The following is a 7918-nucleotide window of genomic DNA, read 5'->3' as shown; positions in this document are numbered from 1 at the left end:
AAGATATCGGAGACCCACCAAGCAATGCAACATAGGCTGTTAAAGATCTTCGTGACAACGGACACGTACCCCAATCAGCATCGCAATACACAGAGAGTTGTAAATCGGAACGAGAGCTAAGCAAGATACCTTGCCCTGCTGTCCCTTTAGGATATGTCACTACTCGTAACGCTGCCGCCATATGCCTTTCACGTGGCTTTTGCATGAACTGCGACAAAATGTGAACAGAGTACGAAATATCAGGACGAGTGTTAGCCAAATAAATAAGTCGTCCTACGAGTCTTTGATACGAAGCTGGTTCAGGAAGAAGAGGACTCGTATCCGAAGCAAGGTGATGATTCTGCTCCATTGGTGTTTCAGCTGGCCGTGAACCAAGAAGACCAGTTTCTTGTACTATATCCAAAGTATATTTTCTCTGTGTCAACATAAAACCTTCCTCATTACGGGCTATTTCAATACCCAAAAAATATTTGAGCTTGCCCAAATCCTTCATACGGAAACACTCGGCCATATATGTCTTGAATTTGCGGATTGCCTCACTATCATTTCCACAAACAATAAGATCATCAACATAAACTAAAACACGAATCTCGACACTCCCACGGGTATAGGTAAATAAGGAGTAATCAGAGTAAGACTGAACAAATCCGGCTTTAGTAAGAGCGGTAGAAAGCTTCTCATACCAACAGCGAGGTGCTTGCCGGAGCCCGTAAAGTGATTTATGGAGGCGACACACTTTATTTGGTTCAGGATGTGTAAAACCTTGCGGAAGCTTTTATATACACTTCTTCATGAATATCACCGTGAAGAAAAGCGTTGTGGACGTCCATTTGATGCACTTCCCAATTATTTGCAGCCACAAGACGTAACAAACTTCGAACAGTTGTCATTTTTGCCACCGGTGCAAACGTTTCAGCAAAATCTCGACCCGCAACTTGTCGATTTCCTAGCACCACAAGGCGTGCCTTATACCGTTCTATACTTCCATCAGAGTGAAACTTGATTTTATAAACCCACATTGTGTCAAGAGCCACTTTTCCCTCAAGAACACCAACTTCTTTACCCATAGCATTCGTCCACCGTTTGTCTTGAATAGCCTCTTTGTAACTTCGTGGCTCCACCGATGCACTAACCGCTGCAAGAAAAGCTTTGTGGCGGGTCGAAAAACGTGCATCAGTGATAAAATCGGTGAGTGGGTATAGTGAAGTACCTTGGACCGTGACGAGAGAATCGCGGATGGAGTGATCGGGAAGAACGTGATTAGATGGAGTGCTTGCCACATTATTATACAACAGGTAATCTTGCAATCGAACAGACGGTATCTTCGTACGCTTACCATGTCCTAATTCAGCTTCGACGGTACTAGGATCATCATTCACAACACTAGCAGCAGATGTTCTAGGCGACACAATGGGTCCAACTTCTAGAATTGCAACATCAAGATCAGCAGGACTAACTTCACGAACCTCTGTTTCGACAACTTTGGCTGGGGAGTCCGTCTCACTCGTAGAACCCACGACACTCCCCCTGTTTTCAATATTTCCCGATACGTCAAGAAGCCAATCAAAATCACAATTGTCTACAACACAGCTAGAGGGTTCGGATTCCAACTGAGAAGAGAATGGAAATTCAGTTTCCTTGAATATCACATCACGAGACACAAAGAACTCATTTGTGTCCAAATCGTATAAGTTCCAGCTTTTCTTACTGTACGGGTAACCAACAAAAACACATTTTCTACTTCGTGAGACAAACTTGTCTTTGTCTCGTATCTGTTTGTGAGCATAACACAAAGAACCGAACACTCTCAGCTCATCATACGAAGGTTGTTGTCCAAACAACACCTCATGAGGACACTTATGACGTAGAAGCTTTGTTGGTGTTAAATTAATAACATGAGCTGCAGTCAATACCGCTTCTCCCCAAAATTTAGTAGGCATATTTGCTTGAAATAACAACGATCTTGCAACATTTACGAGATGACGATGCTTTCTTTCCACTCTACCATTTTGTTGCGGTGTTCCCACACAAGTGTTTTGATGTACAATACCCTTTTCTCGAAACAAAGATGACAAACACAAGAATTCTGTTCCATTATCACTTCGAACCATTTTAACCGCCTTACCAAATTGTTTTTCTGAATAAGCACAAAAATTTTGAAGAACACTCTTAAGTTCTAATTTTTCTAACAGCAAAAATGTCCACACAGTACGAGAAAAATCATCCAAAATTGTTAAAAAATATGATGCTCCGTTAGACGCTTTGATACGATAGGGACCCCAAACATCAACATGGATTAAAGCAAAATACTCACTTGTTTTATTAATACTTTCCGAAAAAGAATCTCTAGTTTGCTTAGCCCGAAAACATGTGTCACACGGACTTGGACTAGCAGAAACAGAAACACCAGAAAACAAAGGCATAGTAGCTAATACTGAAAACGAGGGATGACCTAACCGCTAATGCCACAACTGTTCATCAACCTTCCGAACTGTCTTGTTTACTCGAGCAACTTTGTCATCCGCAAAATAATAAACGCCATCACGTTCTTTCCCGGCTCCAGTCAGCGTCCTCGAAAACCGGTCATGTAAAACACACACCGCGTCGGTGAAAAACGCAAAACAATTAGAATCCTTCAAGAGTTTTGATACCAAGACTAATGAGCAATTCAAATCTGGTACATATAAAACATCATATAAACTAATACGATCCGATAAAACATCATGTCGTGATGATGTTGTACTTCCATCTGCAAAACCAATCGTATAAGGTGATGTATCTTTGAGATTTGAAAGAACAGACAAATCTCCCGTCATGTGATGAGAAGCTCCTGTATCAAGAATCACATCTCCACATATCTTACCAATCAATTTGTCACCACCTCCACTTGATTTTTCTTTCAACATCTGAGAAAGCGCATGTAACATTTGTTCTGGAGTGAGATTAGTAGAACCCGCAACATTCGGATTGGCACTTGTTGCATAGGCAATATTAACTTGTCCTCTTCCTCTTCCACCAGAAAAATCACCACGACCACTGCCTCGGTTTGAACCACGTCCTCCTCTACCATTCCTCTCGGAGAACCACTCTGGATATCCTACTATCTGCCAACATGAGTTCTTCTCATGACCAGCTCTCCCACAGTTGGAACAGAGTCGATCACGTCCTCTGTTTCCACCAAAACTTTGACCCCCAAAATTACTTTCTTCACGAGAATCACGTCGAGCTGTATTTGCATCACCACTCCCTTGTTCACGACAAGCTAGAAATCCAACAGCTTCATGTTGTTGTTCACGTACCTTTGCTGAATTCAGCCTGTCTTCTTCTCGAATCACTTTGTTGTACACTTTCCCGAGATCAGGCAACACATCAGCCTCAATAATTGCAGTCACCACATGTCCGAATCTCGACTCGTCGAGAACCATCACGAACTAATGAACTCTTTCATCTTCTCTCTCCTTCTCATATGCTGCTGCCGCAGAACACGTACAAGCCGGTGGTGGCCTATACGTTTGCAGCTCCTCCCACATCTTGGCAAGCTGTCCATAGTAATCAATCACCGCTTGCCCTTCTTGTCTACATGAAGCTAACTTAGCCATTAGTTGATGCACACGTACTTTATTCCCAACTGAGAAACGTTCTCGCAAATTGTCCCACAACTTGTGAGCATCGGTGAATAAAATATCCCACATATGCCCACGCTTCAGATGGTCATGCTGAGCGTGAAAGGGGGGTGTTAGTGTAAAATATCCCACATCGGAAAGATGTAAGGGATTTAAGTAATATATAAAGGGTTAGGGCCTCTCCACTCATTGCCAATTGGTTTTGAGTTGGAAGCCCACAGTAAAGCCCGAATTTAATATGGTATCAGAGCAATCGAACTCTTTCATCTTCTCTCTCCTTCTCATATGCTGCTGCCGCAGAACACGTACAAGCCGGTGGTGGCCTATACGTTTGCAGCTCCTCCCACATCTTGGCAAGCCGTCCATAGTAATCAATCACCGCTTGCCCTTCTTGTCTACATGAAGCTAACTTAGCCATTAGTTGATGCACACGTACTTTATTCCCAACTGAGAAACGTTCTCGCAAATTGTCCCACAACTTGTGAGCATCGGTGAATAAAATATCCCACATATGCCCACGCTTCAGATGGTCATGCCTGAGCGTGAAGGGGGGGTGTTAGTGTAAAATATCCCACATCGGAAAGATGTAAGGGATTTAAGTAATATATAAAGGGTTAGGGCCTCTCCACTCATTGCTAATTGGTTTTGAGATGGAAGCCCACAGTAAAGCCCGAATTTAATATGGTATCAGAGCAGTCGATCCTATGGATCTCTATTACTATGGGTTAGGATTTTCGTTTGCTTCCGCTTCTATAATTTTCTATCTATTTTTAATCGTTTCTTTATTTAAAAAAAAATCTATAATTTCTTTGACTTTTTATCGCTTGCTTCTTATGCAAGGTTCTTCTGATTTTTGTCAAAAAAAAAAAATCTGGAATTTGTATCTTGACACACACGTGAGTGTGTTTTTTTTTTTTTTTTTATGTTTGGCCATGATTTGGGTTGTGGTGAAAATAAATCCAAGATGTACGATGGTGTTGGTCTCTTGGTCAAAAAACAAAAAAAAGAAAGAAAGAGGAGGAAGATGAGAAGAAGGACGTGAATCGTGATTCTTTTTTTTTAAGGAATTATGTTGTATTGGTTAGTGATTTGGTCACGTTTGATTCTTATTGACTAGCAAGTTTGCTAGGGCGGTGATGAAACTTAGATGTGCGGTGTGTTGAAAGATCGATCATAAACCAATGGTGATCTTTGGTATCTAAAGACAAAGAAGAAGCGAGTTGGCTTGTTTTATAGATTCGACCAAAGATTATGTTTTTGGCTAGCACAAGTGTTCCGTGATGATGATGTTTAAGCTGATAACGGCCATCACGTATCCATGGTGTTGAAGATTGTTGGTGATTATGTTTCACCAAGTTTATTCTAATTATGGTTTATTGCTTAATCGAGCATAACCTTAGGAATTGACTCTACAGCTGAGTATAAATGCCACGAAGATGACTCTACGGCCGAGTATAAACGCTGTTGATGACCCTACGACCGGGTATAAACGTCGAGGACCTAACGGCTGGGTATTGTAGCCGCATTGAACCCTACGACCGGGTATAAACGTCGATGATGACCCGACGGTCGGGTATAAAGCTGTTATTTTGAAGACTTGTCCAATCTCACCCGTGTTACCACGTATGAGCTTGACGGAGGGTATTGGGAGATGGTGAACCGGAGATCTACCGAGATTGACGGTCGAGATGATAAACCCGAAAATGGAAGTCATGAAGATATTATTCTAGAAGATATTAGATAAATGTTAATATTGATTTAAGAAGTTTAGCATTATCGTATAAATAATATTTAGCTTATCATAATCTTAATTTAGGAAACTCATCTCTATATAAGAGAATGTATATTGTACAATTACAATAATGAGAGTCTAATATAATTCTTCCTCTAACACATTATGTGTCTTTACTCTCATCAAATCCTTCATAGTTAGAAATCTATTGAAAATGATGTTTATTAAATCGAGCTTGTTTTTATGTTTTATATAATGATCAAGATTCAAATGTTGTTTTTTATTTATGGCTAGAAAAATGATGAAAATGTATATCAAAAGTCTTTTCAAAATCATCATTATGAAAAAAATAAGACTTAAATCAGCTTTTCAATTTCCAGTATGATTTAAATATTATTTTTAATTTATTTATTCTTCCAAAACTCATTATTACTTTAATTTTTTTTTTATACAAACTCATTATTGCACCATTCACTCAAATTCTAAAACTTACTCCATTATCATTCCACAATTCTTACACTACATTTGAGTCCTTATTGTAAGAAGAATATTCTCGAAAAACATCTTGAAGAAGTGACTTTGATTAGTAACAAAAAAAAACTGTTGTTGTTAATTTTGTATTTCAAGTTCGGAAACAAAGAGACACTGCCCTCTTTGGAGCATGACTAACAACTTTTGCTAAACCAGTACATCAGGTAGTCGTACGTCTTAGAATATTTTCTTTATGCCATGACTAACAACTGTTCTCACTCTTTCTCTTTTAACATTATTTGATATGATCATTAGATCAAGGAACGAGGACATAGAAATGAAACATTAGGACTAACTAAGAATATGTATTGCAAGTTCCAAAAAGTTGAATGATACATTTAAATAGATGATGATAGAAGTAGAAATTCATTGGGAATGATGTCTATTAAATCCAGCATTTTTATTTTTATAACAAGCCCAAAACATCATGAATAGTTGTTTTTCATTTATGGCTAGAAAAAATGACGAAAATGTATATCAAAAGTCTTTCCAAAATCATCATTATAAGAAAAAGTAAGAGTTTAATCACCTTTTCAATTTTCAATACGATTTGAGCATTATTTTTAATTTATTGAATATTTCAAAACTTATTATTGCTTTTAATTTTTATTCACATTAATATTTTTTTAATTCTACTACTAATTTTCAAAAATCATCCAACTTCTTTAACTAAATATATAATATCAGAATAATAATAATAAAATGAAAAAACTATTTAATATGTTGAAAAGAAAAGAAAATATAAATGTTTTTAAAAAAATTGATATGATGGATGAGAAAATAAATAATGATATCAAAAGAAAATAAATGAAACCAGATAAATATACAATAGTGATGTGCTTAAACAGAAAAAAAGAAATGATTAATGTACTATTAGATGAAATACTAGACAAAATTGTACTCATTGTTTCATAATATATGATATTTTTAACTTGTAATATAAAGTTAATTATCTTTTATTGGTTTTCTCTATATATTGATCAAGCCTGGTATAATAGAATATTATCTTCTATTCTATATTCATGGTAGAATATATAGATACGATCGTTTATTCTATTTTGAAGCCTGATAGTATTGGCCATGATAGAATTGAACACTATCGTCTATTTTATACATTTGAGTTGTGTTAAGATAGAATAGCTTCAGACTTGTTTACTTGTGTATTACGATAGATTCTCTTTGTAAACCTAAAATGTTAATAGAAGAGAAATATATCTCTCTCATCCTCTCAAATTCCAAATTCGTCACTGTTCATCATATCCTTTTTTTTTTTTTTTTTTGGTCAAAAGCTTGGTATCATTCAGATCATACAAAGTTAAGAGTAGCCAATATTACAAAAATAATAAGGCTTACAATAAGCATAACCAAACATAACAAGACAAAGGGATAGCTAGAAAAGTTCGACAAAGAATCCATGATAACTTGGAGACAAAAGCTTAATGGCAATTTGACGCAAGTGACAACACAGTTTGTCGAAGGATCATCCATGGACAGAGCAATGAACGATGCAATGGTCACTGTCAATAGACTCTCATATCAGAAACCATAAAAAATTTGGTGAGAGATTTATCTCATGTAACCATTCTATTGGTTTTGTTTTATTTTTTATTTTTTAAAATTTAAATTAAAAATTAAATTATAGAAAATCTATTAAAATAATATATCTGAGAAACTTACACTTGTTCTACCAATGCATATGATCTTATAATATACTTTAACTTGACCACAATGGTTCTCCCTCTTTCTCTCTTACATGAGTTGATATGATCATGATGAGATCGAAGGAACGGGGACATTAGAAATAAAACATTAAGACCAATCAAGAATATGTATTGCAAGTTCCAAAAAGTTGATACATTTAATTAGATGGTATAGAGAAATTAAATAAGAAAAAATCTATTGGAAATAATATCTATTAAGTCTATTTTTTTTTTACAGCAAAGTCAGAAACATCATGAATAGTTGTTTTTCATTTATGGTTAGAAAAAAAAGACGAAAATGTATATTAAAAGTCTTTTCAAAATCATCATTA

The 7918-nt window shown here is 36.6% G+C and overlaps 1 long non-coding RNA gene and 1 pseudogene across 1 annotated transcript; both read right to left on the bottom strand.

The window, feature by feature from the left end:
- Window positions 1-2541: 2541 nt before the first annotated feature.
- LOC147928400 (uncharacterized) lies at window positions 2542-3599 on the bottom strand (annotated as a pseudogene).
- Window positions 3600-7194: 3595 nt separating this feature from the next.
- LOC147928399 (uncharacterized) lies at window positions 7195-7711 on the bottom strand. The gene is made up of 2 exons (XR_015579538.1): window positions 7564-7711; window positions 7195-7403 (listed from the first exon to the last, which is right to left on the bottom strand). It is a non-coding gene; the product is annotated as an uncharacterized LOC147928399 (long non-coding RNA).
- Between the last annotated feature and the right edge of the window lie 207 nt (window positions 7712-7918).

This window comes from Camelina sativa, chromosome 14, assembly GCF_030686135.1.
Source record: "Camelina sativa cultivar CO46 ecotype springtype chromosome 14, ASM3068613v1".
Lineage (NCBI taxonomy): Eukaryota > Viridiplantae > Streptophyta > Magnoliopsida > Brassicales > Brassicaceae > Camelina > Camelina sativa.
The sequence above is the reverse complement of the archived record's forward strand: the minus strand, read 5'-3'. Positions and strand labels throughout refer to the sequence as shown.